Source organism: Anabrus simplex, chromosome 1 (genome assembly GCF_040414725.1).
Source record: "Anabrus simplex isolate iqAnaSimp1 chromosome 1, ASM4041472v1, whole genome shotgun sequence".
NCBI classification, from domain to species: Eukaryota; Metazoa; Arthropoda; class Insecta; order Orthoptera; family Tettigoniidae; genus Anabrus; species Anabrus simplex.
Window position 1 is genome coordinate 896,697,686 of NC_090265.1, and position 16,960 is coordinate 896,714,645.

Genomic DNA, 16,960 nt, shown 5'->3' on the forward strand with positions numbered 1-16,960 from the left:
TAATTAAGGCCACGGCCGCTTCCTTCCAACTCCTAGGCCTTTCCTATCCCATCGTCACCATAAGATCCATCTGTGTCGGTGCGACGTAAAACCAATAGCAAAAAAAAAAAGAGGAGCATACAGTCAGCGGTATGTAAATATATTTGGATGCAAGGATAGTCTCAAGTTCGACTCGTTGGCTTAATGGTCAGCGTACTGGCCACCAGTTCAAAGGGTCCCGGGTTCGATTCGCCGCCGGGTCGGGGAATTTAATCGCTTTTGATTTATTCTTCTGGCTCGGGGACTGGGTGTTTTTATCCGTCCCAACACTCTCCTCTTCATATTCACATAACACACTACACTACCAACCACACAATAGTGATTACATCCCTCCATATAGGGTTGGCGGCAGGAAGGGTACCCGGCCGTAAAACAGGGTCAAATCCACATGTGCGACACAGTTCGCACACGCGACACCACACGTTCGGGAAAAAGGCTGTAAGAAAAGAAGAAAGAATAATACAAGGATAGTCTCAAGGTAGAGGAGGTTGCAAATACTGGCGAGAACTGACATTTACCTGTGATGAAAAAATATTTGCAAAAACATACAAAAAGCTTAAAGCTTTCAAAACACCTTGGATTAATGTGATATCTAGGGATATACTAAAGACAATGTGTTGGTATACACCACCATATCTGAAATACTTATTTGATTACTGTTTGCGTGAACGAGCTATACCAAATGCATGGAAAATTGCTATAGTAGTCCAAGTGTACAAAAGAAAGCGTGATAAACATAAAGCAGATAATTATAGACCAATCATCTTGACATGTGGTGCATGTAAGCTCTGGGAAAGTATCCTTTCTGATAATAGTACACGCGTTTGCGAAATTACTAACTGATTTGATAGAAGGCAGTTCGTGTTTCGGAAAGGTTATTCCAGCGAGGCTCAATTTGTAGGATTCCAGCAAGATACAGCAGATATTTTAGATTCAGTAGGTCAAGTGGTGTGTATCTATACTGACCTATCCAAGGCTTTTGACAGGGGAGATCATGGGAGATTAGTGACGAAAATTAGGGCCATTGGCGTAGACAAAGTAGTGGTTGAAAATAGAACTCTGAAAATTAAAGTAAGTGGAGCATTATCTGATCCTGTAGCGGTTAAGATGGGGTTCCCGCAAGGCAGTATTATTTGACCGTTATATTTATCTATATAAATAAAATCGTGACCACCGTGTGTCATTACATGCGTTATTTTGGCGAAATTTATAATATTCCTTTCAGGTGTAACAGTGATCATCTATAGACTTTTAGCTTTGGTGTCTCTCTCTCTCTTTGATTTCTTATAAATGAAAAACTACTGAACATATTACAAACAAAGTATTTAGAATTCACCCATCCAAAGATAGGTTTTCGGGTCCATACTATCGTATGAGCCAGGGGTCCATACGAGGACCGGAACAGTGACTTTACTCTTCTCTAAAATCTACATGATCAATGTTAATGGAAATCCACAACATTAAATGAAATCTATTACTAAAACTTCGTTGTCATGTACACTTTTTCGATAGGAGGAATAATAAGGGGGATACTATTGGGGGATATTTTACAGTCTAAGTCCTAGCGGACGTAGCTCTGCGTGGTGCGCGTGGTGCTGATTTCTGATAACAGGGTAAGTATGAGTATTTTTCCTTACGTCTTTGTTTAAGGTCCTTATTCACTGTATTGTTCGGAGGCCTTCAGCTCGAATCTGGATGCCTACACCGGCCATTGTCTGTGTGGTAATTCCTAGTGGTTCCACACATACTCTAGGGAAATGCTTAGGCAATACCTCATTTCGAGTACCCAAGCACTATCCTATTCCTACACTCAGTTAATAGCAGCAGCACATACTTCCATACATACGATAATGACCTAGGTTGCCTACCAGTTTCCGTTTGCTGTTCCCCGTCAGCCCAGAGGTCGAGCTGCTTCTCATCCGGCTTTGTACGTCGCACACTCCCGTGTTAGTAGCAGTAAATCACACTCCCTTTGGGCTAACGGTAACAGAACGACGAATGTAATGTACAAAGAAGCATTAGATTAAATGACTGCCTTCAAGCATCTCTAATATGTAATGGACTTCACATGTAAGCACCTAAATGTCAAGATGTCAGAAACGAAGAAGTGTGTACCAAACTCTTGTGTTACATTGATTTGGGTAGTGAAGTGTAAAGAATAGCGGGTGATAAACATATTGTCTTTAACCTGTAAAGTAAGTAACCTAAAATTAACATTATTTCCTATTTTCAATGTTCCGCTTAGTATTTTTTTGTTTTGTTTTACGATTTTGCTTTACGTCACACCAACACAGACAGGTTTTTATGGTGACGATAGGATAGGAAAAGGGTAGGAGTTGAAAGGAAGCGGCCGTAGCCTTAATTTGGGTACAACCCAAGCATTTGTCTGGTGTGAAGGTAGGAAACCACTAAAAACCAACTTCAGAGCTGTTGACAGTAGGGTTCGAACTACTACCTCCCGAATGCGAGCTGACAGATACGTGAACAAACCTCGTAGTCACTTGCTCGGTCCGCTTAGTGCAGCTGTACCTTCATTCTGAAGAACCTACACATTTTTATTAGCTGTATGCAAATGCGACTTTTCTTTCACATTAACATCACCAAAGTACAATATTACATATTTATCAGTACACTAACAGTCTGTAAAAATAAACATAAATGGGCTATAAAAATAATTATAAATTTATAAACGTTAAAGAAACTTAAATATACAAATCAAAATGCTACTTCTCTGATTCGAAATGCTGAATATCAACATTCTTAGGATGATGGGATGCATCATCTCAAGTAAAATTATAGTGTTTCAGAATAAACATTTCTCAAGTATTGAGGCTACAAAATAAGTATAAATGGAATTTAAACACACCAATGAGCCACTGCATTATGCCCGTGATGTGAGTATAATGGTGTGTCAGTAACAGAGACGAAAACGCGTTGCTTCTGCGCAGGTGACGTCACGCGGGGAGCACTGCGAGAAACTGGCTCCACGGCCATATGGCTTGCCGCTGTTGTATGTTTTGTGTGATAAACCTAGTGATGGGCTGCGAATGGACTCGCGAAGACTCGAGTCTGGGATCGTAAAACTCGAGGTACTCGAGTCCGGACTCGAGGCCGAGGACGCTTGCAACGTTATCTGCGAGCCGTGTATGGAAACAACACGATGCTTAATACTGTAGGTAGGCCAAGGACAAGTATTGGATCCGTTTCCCAATAATGCACAGTGATATAATGTACAAACTAATGTTGCGATGCGGTACTTAACACTACTTTAAAGAAATGTGTACACAGTCACCCTTTGAAACATTCGTTAATCCCGAAGCATACACACAGTACCTTACCGAAAATATAAGTACGATATTATACGGCAGGACAAAATACCGGAGGTGGAAACAATATAATTGTTATTCTTGGATACCTCACCAAATGCCCAGAGCATTCCTTCAATCAATTGAACGTTGTGGACGTTTAACTAGGGCATTCGCTCTTCTACTGCACAACAATATATACAGCCGAACATGTACATTATGCCGTATTTACATGAATGTATAGGCCTACACAACAAAACCATATTGTAACGTAAACTAAGGAACGTGTGGACACAGGTGCTTATGAACCACAGTCCGGCTCCATGGCTAAATGGTTAGCGTGCTGGCCTTTGGTCACAGGGGTCGCGGGTCCGATACGCGGTAGGGTCGCGAATTTTAACCATCATTGGTTAATTTTGCCGACACGGGGGCTGGGTATGTGTGTTGTCTTCATCATCATTTCATCCTCATTATGACGCGCAGGACGCCTACGGGTGTCAAATCGAAAGACCTGCATCTGGCGAACCGAACATGTCCTCGGACACTCCCGGCACTAAACGCCATACGCCATTTCATTTTACCGGCGCACAGTGTGAAATTGTAGAGATCAGGCACGACAAAAGTACATTTTTGACTAATCTATTTATATTATAAAGGGCATTATTGTACGCTCGTGAATATACAAAGAATACCTGACCGCAAAGCTTTTAAAGCTGTGTGTGGTATATCTGATCTGTACAATTGTGTGAACATTGCACCCCTTACCGAACCTTGCGTCTCGCACTATCAATTGTCTGCAGTGTGTTCAGATGAATCTACGTAACTAGCGACTGTGTTAAGATATTTTTAATGTGAAATAGGGATACAGCTAGATTGTAATCTTTTTCATAATCTGTTTACCCTCCAGGGTTTGTTTCTCCCTCGGACTCAGCCAGGGATCCCACCTCTACCGCCTCAAGGGCAGTGTCCTGGAGCGTGAGACATTGGGTCGGGGGATACAACTGGGGAAAATGACCAGTACCTGGCCCAGCCGGCCTCACCTGCTATGCTGAACAGCGGCCTTGGTGGGGGTGGGAAGATTGAAAGGGATAGACAAGGAAGAGGGAAGGAAGCCTACAATGAATAGTTAAATTATGTTCCTAATCTTCACTCCGTATCTCATTTTATCAAAGGCTAACCTACTGGGCGATATAAAGGAAATATGCAAACTCATATCCACATCCCGAGGTGGTGCAGCTCCTTTCGAGAAAACCCCCATTTCAGGTGAGCTGCATGTACCATTTCAATCACATACCAGCCTTCCTGACATTCTAAAATTTCTGGTGGTACCGGGAATCGAACGCAGGTTTCCGAGGATGGGAGTCAATAACACTACCCATTACGCTACAGAGGCGCTGTAATGCACGCACCCAACTAAATACAGACGAAGGAGAAAAGGAAGATATCATCGTGTGACAAAACGAATGGCATTTCGAAACAAATATGTTACGGTCTTACACTCGCGTGCTTCACGGCATGGTCATCATTTACGTAGCTGTTGTAATAGTTCTTAATGATTGGGGCATTTATTGCGACTGCTCGGCAACAGGTCGCAGTTACGGATCGTGATGTCACAGTGGAGACTCGAGTACTTCGCTCGGGTTACTCGGCGAGGCTTGGACTCGCCAGACTCGATTCTCGCGAGTCCAAGCGTCACTCGCGCACATCACTAGATAAACCTGCGTTATCTATTGAAATACGCGCCATATATAATTTGAAGCTCTGTTAGTATTCTCCTTAATGTACACGGATCACATTTTTGAGAATGCCGGGCTGTGCAATAGCAGGTTGTTTAAGCTACTCCAGGAAAATCAAAGGATCAGCCATAAAGTATTTTTCATTCCCGAAAAATGAAGACCTTGCCAGACTGTGGGAAAATGCATGTCGGCGCAGTGACAAATTTAGTTTGAAACATGGTACGTATTTATAAAATATGATACATTATTGTTGTCGTTATTCAATATATGCTGTATTAAATTAATACAAAAGTATCTTATTGCTTTAGGTCGAGTTTGATTGCTTCATTTTGCTACGACGTGCTTTGAAATCCCTTTAAGACAACAACTACTAAATTATCGGAATAAAAACAGCCGTAATTTTAAACCGGATGCAGTTCCCACTGAGAATTTACCACTAGCACGAAATATATTTACTCTTAATAATGACAGGTTGGTTGAGAGGGCAAAACAGAGAAATCGACATAAGGATGTAGCTAAGCGTCTAAGATCGCCGACTGCTGATTTGAACAGGTGAAAGAAGAAATACAGTACCATAAGTACATGTTTAAATGTAATATTCCCACTTTTTTCAACTGAAGGAATAAATAACGTGTCTATGTTGATTTTAGGGAACATGGAACTGAAGCAAAAGAAGACTACAACGGAGACAATGGAACTAACGAACTGGAAGGTTTGAGAAGCAAGATCCTACTGTTGGAAAGAGAAAATAGTGACTTACGGAAAAAATGTGAACAGCTATTGAAGAATGAAGTGGAATTACTACAACAACTAAAAAAGGCAAATGACATTTCTGAGAGAGTTGCTTCAATAATCGGACATATCTTTTCTCCAGGGCAAACAAAAGTGTTAATGAACCGTGAAAATAAAAGTGAAAGTAAAAGAGTTCGTTGGACTTCAGACGATATAGCAGCAACGATATCATTGCAAAGTGTTAGTCCAAAGGCATACCGTTACCTAAGAGCACCCATTTCCGGCTCCTTCAACATTGCGCACATGGGTGGCATGTTTCAATGTAGAACAGTTAACATGATGTGTCGTAGCACGTCGTAGCAAAATGAAGCAATCAAACTCGACCTAAAGCAATAAGATACTTTTGTATTAATTTAATACAGCATATATTGAATAACGACAACAATAATGTATCATATTTTATAAATACGTACCATGTTTCAAACTAAATTTGTCACTGCGCCGACATGCATTTTCCCACAGTCTGGCAAGGTCTTCATTTTTCGGGAATGAAAAATACTTTATGGCTGATCCTTTGATTTTCCTGGAGTAGCTTAAACAACCTGCTACTGCACAGCCCGGCATTCTCAAAAATGTGATCCGTGTACATTAAGGAGAATACTAACAGAACGCGATGTGTTTGTTTTAATGAAAACCAAGGCCCAGGAATTAAGTAGTCAGGAACTTTTAACTGTTCTGGTATTTGATGAAATGTATATATCAAATGAAATTTGCATCGATAAGAAACTGTAACAAAGGGTAGGACCACACAAGACTTGTCAAACTGTCATAGCTAGAGGCTTAGTTAAAGTATGGAAACAACCCATCTATTACAAATTTGATCAGGTGATGACACAAGAAATTTTGCGCGAAATACTGGTAGAATTGTACAATATCGGTTTCACTGTTGTTGCCATAACTTGTGACATGGGTGGTGGGAATATGAAACTTTATTCAGGACTGAACATTGGATACAATAAGCAGTGTTTTATACATCATCCCAGTGAAGAGTCACTGAAAATATTTTTTTTATGCAGATGCGCCGCATTTACTGAAGCTTGTGCGACTTCATCTACTTGATCAAGGTCTTAATGTGAATGGTGCAGTAATAGACAGATCAGCTTTTGAAAAATTGCTGTGCGCATCAAGTAGTGAAATAACACTTGCTCACAAGATTACCAGGTACCATTTAGATGTGCCTGGATCTCAGAGACAAAAGGTACGATCTACTGCTCAGTTATTGTCTAGGACAGTCTCAAAAGCGATAGAATATTGTGGCAGCCACGGCTTGATGCCAGATATTAACTGGAAACAAGTTGCTCTCCTGGTACAGCTGTTCAATGACTGGTTCGATCTTTTCAATTCGTGGGCAAAATTTGGAGCCCATTCGGGTGTTAATGCTTTTGGCACAGATTTGACAAACAAGACTGCTCTTTTAAGCAAGGTGACGGAACAAGTGTTAGCAATGACTGTTGGAAAGCATAAGTCTTTGTTACCCTTCCAGAAAGGAATCCTACTTAACAATGCGTCCCTGATAGAATTGTATCGGTACCTGGTCTCTAAATACAGCCTGGAGTATATATTAACATATCGCTTGAATCAGGACGTTGTTGAAAATTTATTTTCATATATAAGAGGAATGGGAGGTCCTCATGATCATCCAAGTCCCCTGGACTTCAAACATAGATTAAGGTGGTACATTCTGGGTAAACATTCTGCTGCTGTGTTTACTCAGAATACGAACACCGTGGACAACAACGAATAGTGTTTAATTAAACCACCACATGATTGTGACAATTTACGTAATGATGATGGCAACGACGACGATTATTGCTTTATACAAACCATGCTGGCTCAGCTAAGCGAAAGCTTGGGTGATGAAAACGGACAGAGTTACGAAGGAGAGGAAATTAATGCTAATATTTTCGTTCAGTCTGAATATCAGAGTGTAAGCGAGGTGGACATGGCATATTTTAATATGACTCCAGAACACGCAAATGTGTTTGAAGCTTTTGAAGATATGCTATCAAAAGAAACAATTACTCAAGAAGGCTTGAAATACATTGCTGGCTATATCGCTCACAAGTTTCGCAACAAGTATTCCTACTTAGGCACAATTGTTCAGCAGCCAGAAGCAACAAACAAACAAACAAACAAACAACCAGACTGGCTCCAATGTGTCTCAAGAGGAGATTGAATGAGTCCCAGTGACGATTTACTGGAAGTTACAAATATACTGGAGGAAGAATTTAATGACCTTCACGGTAATTATCTTTGTGGGGAACTCTGCATGTTTGACAAACTGACAGAGAGAACCATGAAGCAATTACCGCCAGCAGTGAAAATTCCTCGAGAAGTGATTTTAACCTTAGCGCGCACAAGATCTTATATTCGCTTAAAACAATTAAACAGGAAGAATATTCTCTTATATTCACGTAGAAAAACGTCCAAGAAAAGTAAAAAATTACAAACTGCTAGAGCTATAACGCTTATGTATAAGGCATTCATTACATACATTGACAGTAGTAACAAATTTGCGGTCTCTCGATTGTAAATAAATACATTTTGAACGATGCCCTCTCTTCACAGCGCGTGAAATGTTACCGCCTTCTCAGCGTGACGTCACTGCGGTAGACTGGATGCGCACTGACACACCATTATATTCATAGCACGACTATGCATACCCCCAGCCGGGAACATTTAGCGTTGCTGGAGCGGGGAGGGAAACACGGGACGTATTGATGGCATGGTATGCAGGGTGTATCCGTACCTAATGATGTTACAAACTTTTAGGGATGATGGAGGACGGCAAATGGATCAATTTGAGATGAGGAAGCATATTTCAGAAACGGTCGAGTCGAAAGTTAAACAAAATTCTACTCATTTAAGTCTGTTTACCTGCACAAGTTTCACAAGTTGCTCAGTCAGTGCAGGTATGGCATAATCTCATTAAGTTCGAATATCCCCCGGTGGATACGTGTTGGTCTACCAAACCCAATTTAATGGGTTCAAACCTGGCTAAGGTTGGTGGCTTCTAAAGGTGTTTAAAGGTGAGAAACCCATGTCGTTGGCTTCCAGCACGTTACGGAACTACTGCGGGACGAAATTCGAACACGTCGACGTCTGTTAAGAACGGATGGGCGTTAAACAACTTAGATTATTAATAACGTTTGACTCGAACATTTCCGGAATACGGTTCCTTATCTCAAAGTGATCCACTTGCCGTCCTCCATCATCGCTGAAAGTTTGTAACATCTTCACGTATACACCCTTCATAACTATATAGGACAGGTCTGCAGGCATACTGTTAATAGTGTGTCCGGCATCAGAATTGAGAAAAGTGGCCGTTCTCTCCGCGTACCGCAGAAGAAAAATTGTGATGGCAACGGATAACTTCTTCACTTCACTTCCCCTCTTGAGAGAGCACAGAAGTTTGGGACGCAATGGAACTGGAAGGGATAGGAGAAAGAGAGTTGAGACGGTACCTTCCTCAGACCCAAAACAGCTTTCAAAAAGACCACGTGATACCTTTGAACAAGTGACTGATAACCATTCTGGCATCTCCCTTGTTCAGTACAACGACAACCATGTTTGACTGTTGCGTCCACAAGCTGGAGTGTGTCCTCTAGAGAAAGCAAAGAGATGGAGCAACGTTGGAAAAAGGATCATTGAAATAAAACAGCCTAAAAGTGTGTTGCTCTACAACCAGTATATGGGAGGCGGAGACCGTATGGATGAAAATGTGTCTAAGCTGAAAGTGAATATACGGGGAAAGAAGTGGTACTGGCAGCTCATTGCATTTCCTCTCATTGTTTCAGTAAATAATGCCTGGCTTTTATATCATTGGACACCTTCTTAAAAATCAGATTTTCTTGCATTTACTCGCCGCATAACAATGACTTACCTGCAGAAATACAAGCAAAGATCAATTATTGGCAGACCACTTTCGAATCAGCAGGTACGGGCTGTAGACAAAAGGGTCACTAGCGAAGTGCGTTATGACAATCAGGGACACCTCATCATAAAGTCCTAGAAGGAATCTCGATGCGGCCAGTGCAAGAACAACTCCACCATGAAGTGTGCAAAGTGCAACATCTCCTTACACGCAAGAACTGTTTTGTTCTATTCCACCAGAAGTTGACTGTCAGATACAATGTGATATTTAACTGTTCTTTTGAAAGCTGATTAGCGTTTGCGTTTTTGTATTAGTGACCACTGTAGAACGTAACTTTTATCTGTCTATTTACAATTTTTACTAGAATTGTATAAAATATTGTTTCCTAACTTGTTTTTCTTAAAAGAATAAGAAACCCCGTCACTGTTTTCCACAAAAAGTTCAAATCGGTAATACAGTGAACAGGAGAGATCACGTTGGAAGAACTTTCATCAAATCCATGACAACGGACCCACCAACTCCAAGCTGTTGATTGGTTTTCCCTGTACTTGCTCCTTGGTACGATATACTGAACCCATAATTCTACGATGAGAAAAATATTTTTTATTTTCTCAATATTTATTTCAAATCAACAAGCAACTTTTATTTTTGAGGGCAGCCATGTTGCGCTCCTAAGAGCCTCGATGTCGCGTGGGAAAGATCTCACCCGCGGCAAGCTCGTGAAATACCGTGACACCTCGGCGGACTTCGAGTGCCCGATAATTCTTTAAATTCACGGAATTCTGCGTAACGAGGGATTTTGGCAATACAGTAAATAAAGAAATAAATAATCTACATTATTCTGTAACCCTACGTGAAGACAGAACCCCAGGGTAAATTATAAATGCAGTTAAGCCTAAGTACATGTCAGCGTCAGATCAGTGGACTAGCTCCACGTGCCAAGGTCAATGGATGAAGAAAACGCGCGAAACGCCCGGGCAGAAATAATTTATTTCACCTGTTGTGAGTGTGGTAAAATTATGAGATTAACATCTAAAATAATTACAAGTCTGTCCGGAATTCTGGGACAAGTCTCATAAAAATCGGTCTATTGGACGCGAAATTAGCAGATTATGCAATCAAGCTTAGTAGTGTGTGTAGCGTCCCTCCTAAGACTATAAGAGGAACCACCCATTGCATATTTTTCAGTGGTTCTTGAAGCGGCGGTAGCTTACGCCCGTCGTCAGCAGAAAATTGTACCAGATTGATCTACAAACAACTTAGTACATGTTCGTGGCTGAGGTCCACCCAGTCGGTTAGAAAGGGAAGGTGACAGAAAATATCTGAACTTTTGCCGACAAATTGTGAAAGTATAGGCGTCTGTTAAAGTACACAGCAGATTTTATTATATCACCTCATGTGCGTTTGAAAGTGGTAAGAGAGTTGGGGAAGCTAGTCAGAGTAGTTCTGATTTCGCTATCTGTTGAACACCTGTCGTGTTGTGGGAGACAGAGAGAGACAACTCTGGGAAGAAAGCAGACAGTCGCAGTTGACTGCAGAACAAGGGAGGTTCGTGGTACAAATTATAACGAGGAAAGTGCGTGATTTGTGTTGTAATTTAATATCGTGTGAAAAAGGCAGTGTTTGTAAGATTGATATGTTGAAGAAGATGACGTTATTTGTACCAATGTACGGCTAAAGGCACGAGGTCATCTGGCGACAATGTAGCCAGAATACTGAGGATGACTCCATTTTGCAGCTCTGTCTATATTTGTATTATGTTGTAGTTAGATTTTATTGTTCTGTCCCAACAAATTTTTCAAGATGATTGTCGGGTTGATATTTGTAATTATCAGGCGAAACGTGTTATAATTTTGGTCAGCGTGTGAAAATTTTAGTTTGTAAATTTCACGTCAAGAAACTGTAAAAATGCGACGTTTAAATCTGGTGTTAATGTTCTATGAGATATTGTCCAAAGCGAGTAAATTTATGAAAGCTATAATTGTAAAATAGTCGTGGCGAGTGTCTTAATTTCAAATATCAGTTGAATTCAGAAATGTTTGTCGATAATAATAATAATAATAATAATAATAATAATAATAATAATAATAATAATAATAATAATAATAATAATAATAATAAGGTCCACCGCGGGATAAAGAAATTTTTCTATGTTAAAAGTGTATTTAACCTGTATATTTTACAAGGATCACAGGCACTTAGAATATTTCAGTGAAATTCGATAGAGTTATATTTATTCATGGGAAGTAAAATTTTGGGACATCGTGTATATCAATGATACGGAAAATCGCGGTGTGTTCTTGGATTCTCGAGGTCCGAAAGTCGTAATAATAGTAAAATAAAGAGGTATATTTTATAATGGTTGTTGTTTTCACTAGAGGATTGAAAAATGAAAAGGGTCTTGGAAATATAAGAAAAATGGATTGAGAGCGAAGAATTTATATATGTGGAGATGAGAGGGATAGGAATATTGAAGATGAAATGAAGCCTGGATTTTAAGTGGTACCGCTGGGATAAGGCGAGGAGAATGAGTTTGAGACAGGCTATGTTTGCCGAGGAAGTATTTGTGAAACAGACTGTATTGTGACAGGCTGTAGAGTATTCCGCTACCAATCCGAAATTTGAGACGACTATTGTATGAGGCATCGTAGATTTCTAGTAAGATCCCAAGTGAAAACGACTCTAGTAAAAGGTTAAAAACCTTTGTAGTAAAAGTCAGGTGACTGGTTACGTAAAGCTCGTATGAATATTAAGATAATGCGACCTCAAGGATAAAAGAGCATTTCGAATACATGTTTGGTGTTGTATTGAATTTCGTTTCACTGGATATGTCATTGATATAAATATTTGAAATTGACGGTACGCGATTTGAGAGTTTCTAATGCGGTAGTGATGATTATTATTTTGAATACATCCACTAAATGGTAGACGTGTGCTGGGAATTATCATTGCTTCCCTAAAAACTTCATTGCACAGGCTGAGATTGTGTTTGAGTTGGAGAATTGTTCGTCACGTATATTTATTTTCGATTTCACGTATTGTAACGAGATGGAGACTTACTGCATTTCGACTTGCATTCGTTTAATAGTAAGAGACGTGGTTCCATGTGTATTGAAATGTCAGAGTTGGTTTGAAATTGTTAGTTCGCCTGATATGCTAGGGGATACGTAGTACGATCTATTTTGACGCCCGACCATAGATTTAGGACGTCACATGTTATCCTTGAAGTTACTGATGATGAGATGTCCTAGTTCACGCCCGACGATAGAATTTGGAAGGTATCATGTACATAGAGATTAGTGCTAGGATGTACAGATTTTAAGTGAGCCCGACGATAGGTCTGGGATGTCAGCTGTACATACTCAAGTCTCAGATTAGATGTTTCTTTTGTTTTTGCGAAGTGACCTGGGCGAAGGTAGCACCTACAGTAAAATATGAAATATGAAGAGGGTTAGATCGGTATAATGAGGCCAACTAGTGCGTAGCTCCATCAGCTGAAGGGTGTTCCTTAAGATAACGGGGCCGCTATCGGCGAATGAGGGTTGCCCAAATATTGGATATCGACCTGATGGAGATTAAATATTTTTACTGTAATTCTCCATGCGTGTTGAGTTTAATGACTTCGATATGTTATTTTATCTTACGGACTTTATTGTTTTGTCGTTCTGACGTCCGTTTCGTTTTGATAATGTGCATATTCACACTCAGTGTATTAGTGTGAGACTTGAGTTGCGAATGCAGTTTCGATTCGTCAGCCAGTAATGTTATTTTATTTTCAATCTTTGTCATACTTTCATTTTATTCGTAGTTGAATTCGATTAAGTAATCACTTTATAGGTAGTGTGTTGGGACAGACAATAAGTAGATGGATCTGTAATGGTAGTCATTGTTTTTCAAAGGAAAGAATTCCTTAAAGTTGTAATATTTTTCAATGTGGATTGGTAATTTTATTAAGCGTAACAAAACCATTTCTAACCTGAAAATCGGTTTGATAATAATACTTTTCAAGTGATTTACCACTTTTTAAATTAACTTCAGTGTTTGGCATTTCTTCTAAATGCGTGATGAATAAGTGTTTCCTGCATTTCGCAGTTTTGTTCCTTTAGAACGACGTAACGTAAGATCCTCGCGGATCATGTTGTTGTTGGTTCCTTCCGAACAGCTGTTTGGGTGATGCACATTTAGCATCGGGATTACCTTATCACTTAAGGGTGTCATGAATGACAAATACATGGTGGAATTTTATTTCAATTGTGAATGGTGCTGTTAACTCGTAGTGAACACCATGCTTTCCCATAATATTTCGCAACCTATCCAAAGCAACTGATAGTCAATTTGGTTCGATTAAGGGTCCATTCGGCGGGTGTTCCGTATCCGTAAAGGGTATTCGACTGGTGGATAACCTTAATTGAGAGGAAATCAGGCGTTCTACTTGTTGGAAGTCAGATTTTCCACGGATCGTGTGGATTAATTCTCAGTTCTCGTTTGGAGTAATAGGTGCCCGGTTTTCAGGTCTTTCCTTTTTCAGTTTCGCTGTCCACTAATGTACTAATTTCTCCGAAGCAACTCTTCGATATTGTGAGAAATAAATCAACGCTATGCAATGTGACTGCGTTTGAAACATTCAATAATAAATAATTTATAATTTTTTTATTTCAAGGATTTATATTAAAATAACAATGTTGTCGTGTCATTTCGATTTTAATAAAAGTTAGTAAGCACATATTTGCTCCTCATTTCAAGTAGTTAGGCTCTCTTCTGAATCCCATCGTTTGGTTAAGATCGTGACCGAATTTATTCCCGCAACGACCCATGATTTAAGAGTTCTATATTGTTCTACTGCAACAGCCGTGGCCGACCAACGATGGAATGGTAAGTTCAAGGGTTCAATACCTTGGATGAGGTATCCTAAGGGACTACACACACACCATACTTTATAAATAACTCTTATGAGTTTACCGTCTAAATGTTGCTTGGTGCCATGCCTGCCGTAGTACGGTATCATCGCTTGATCTACTGCAATATTTATGTCCCCGTGGTAAAACTGAAGCCACCTTTTGTTCAGTGCTTTCCACAAAGGTGTGACCTTGGCAAACTTATCACCTGCTTCTAAATGAATATTGTCACAAACGTGCAAATGTGTCATAATTTGTATGAATCTGTTTCTGGACTTACCATCAGCAATGGCTTTGTTATGACAGTCTGGACTGTGTTTTAAGTACATTCTAAGCCTGGAGACCTGAGAGTAACCATAAACTAACAGTATTGCAAAAAATATCCTAAGTTCATCTGTAATATTCAGATTTGTTAAGCCCTTCTGGAAAATGTACAGATTTGTATTGTCTCGAAACATTTCCCAAACCACGTCATCAAAGAATAGTTCGAACATTTCGACTGGACTAAGCTCTTTCTCCAGTTGCCACTGTTTCACCACCCATTCTCTTTCGTTGCACATGGGCAAATCAACATTCGACCCAGTCGGCTTCTTCAGGAATACCACATTTCTTCTTTTTGTGCGGCACTGCTGTGTCACCAGACGTAGAAGCAGTATTATGCATTTCTAAATGATCAGGAACATCATTTCTGCAACCCAGGTTTTCTTCTCATAACTCATCAACCCTTACAGCTGTCACGATGGCCTCTGCATTAGCAAGAAGCTGCTTTCTAAAAAGCCGATCAATATCTGCTTTACCTTCCTCACCACTATCTTAATCTGATACCTCCCAGGTATATGGTACCGAGCTCGATAACTGCAGTCGCTTAAGTGTGGCCAGTATCCAGTATTCGGGAGATAGTAGGTTCGAACCCCACTGTCGGCAACCCTGGAAATGGTTTTCCGTGGTTTCCCATTTTCACACCAGGCAAATGCTGGGGCTGTACCTTAATTAAGGCCACGGCCACTTCCTTCCCACTCCTAGCCCTTTCCTATCCCATCGTCGCCATAAGACCTATCTGTGTCGGTGCGACGTAAAAAGCAACTAGCAATAGGTATATGGTGGTGAGATGATTATGTTAGCTCCCAATATGTCATCATCTACTCCAAGAATATCAGCAATTTCATCTATATTCAATCTGTGGAAAGAAAGAAAGAAAGTCAGTAATATACGTACCATAAAAGCAATTTCTATAAATAAAGTTCAGTGACGCTATTCGTTAATGCAAATTTTAACACATTTAAAAATACAGTACTGACTGTATTTCAACTAGTTTCTATACCATTTGTGATAGTTCCCATTAAAATCAAGGTTATGTATGTTTAGTCCTCAGCCCGAAGGCTGGTTGAATCCTCAACAGCTCCACCATCAGCTGTCATAGATTGCCTAGGCATCACTGAAGAGGCATACTAGGGAAATGAGGAGTGAGATAGTTTGCCGTTGCTTTCCTCACCGAGCCAGAAGTTGCTATTACATATCAGTCTGCCAAGCCCACTGAAATGCATGCACCAAGCGACCCTATGAGCAATATTTTCACACCATTCATAGCAGGGACTGGCTGCAGAAGGAATGGCATTACTAGCATCACTCATACCTCAGTCACGTTCATTTTGTCAAAGCCAAGAATAAAGCTGAGCCAGATCAATGAAAGTAACAAGATTGCTCCAGCCCATACCAGAAGACATAGTGCACTGTAAACACTAGGTCCAGCCAGCAAAGGCATAAAGGTTAGTCACCCGTAAAATGTTTCAGAGGGAAACAACTTTTCACGGTACACTCTCGCGCCCGTTGTTCCAGTATTGGAACATTTATGTTTGAAGGTAATTTACCACTCTACTTTTCAACTTATCAGAATTATCCTCCTGACTAAAGAAACACATATCCATTAAAGATTATTTTCCAAAGGAATCACAATTTCAAAGACAAAACTTAAGGAATTATCACTTAACCTTTCCGGTGAGCACATGCTGTTCTCAAGATGGAACAACTAGTAAAGGAGAATTCAGATCTTCATTGTTACAACTGTTAAACAGCTGAATTGTATACCTTCAGAATTACCAACGTAACACTGCAAGGGAATACCAACATAACACTGTAAGAGAATAAATTTCCCCATAAACTATAACCACGAGGAAACACACATTATTGAGCTCATGTTCCAATAATGGAACGACGGGCTCAAATGGGTTAATGTGAAGGGAGAGCATAAGAAATGATTACTCGGGTTCGTGCTGAACTGAAGTGGTTGAGCATCAACAAACGGAGGAGCTATTTTGTCAA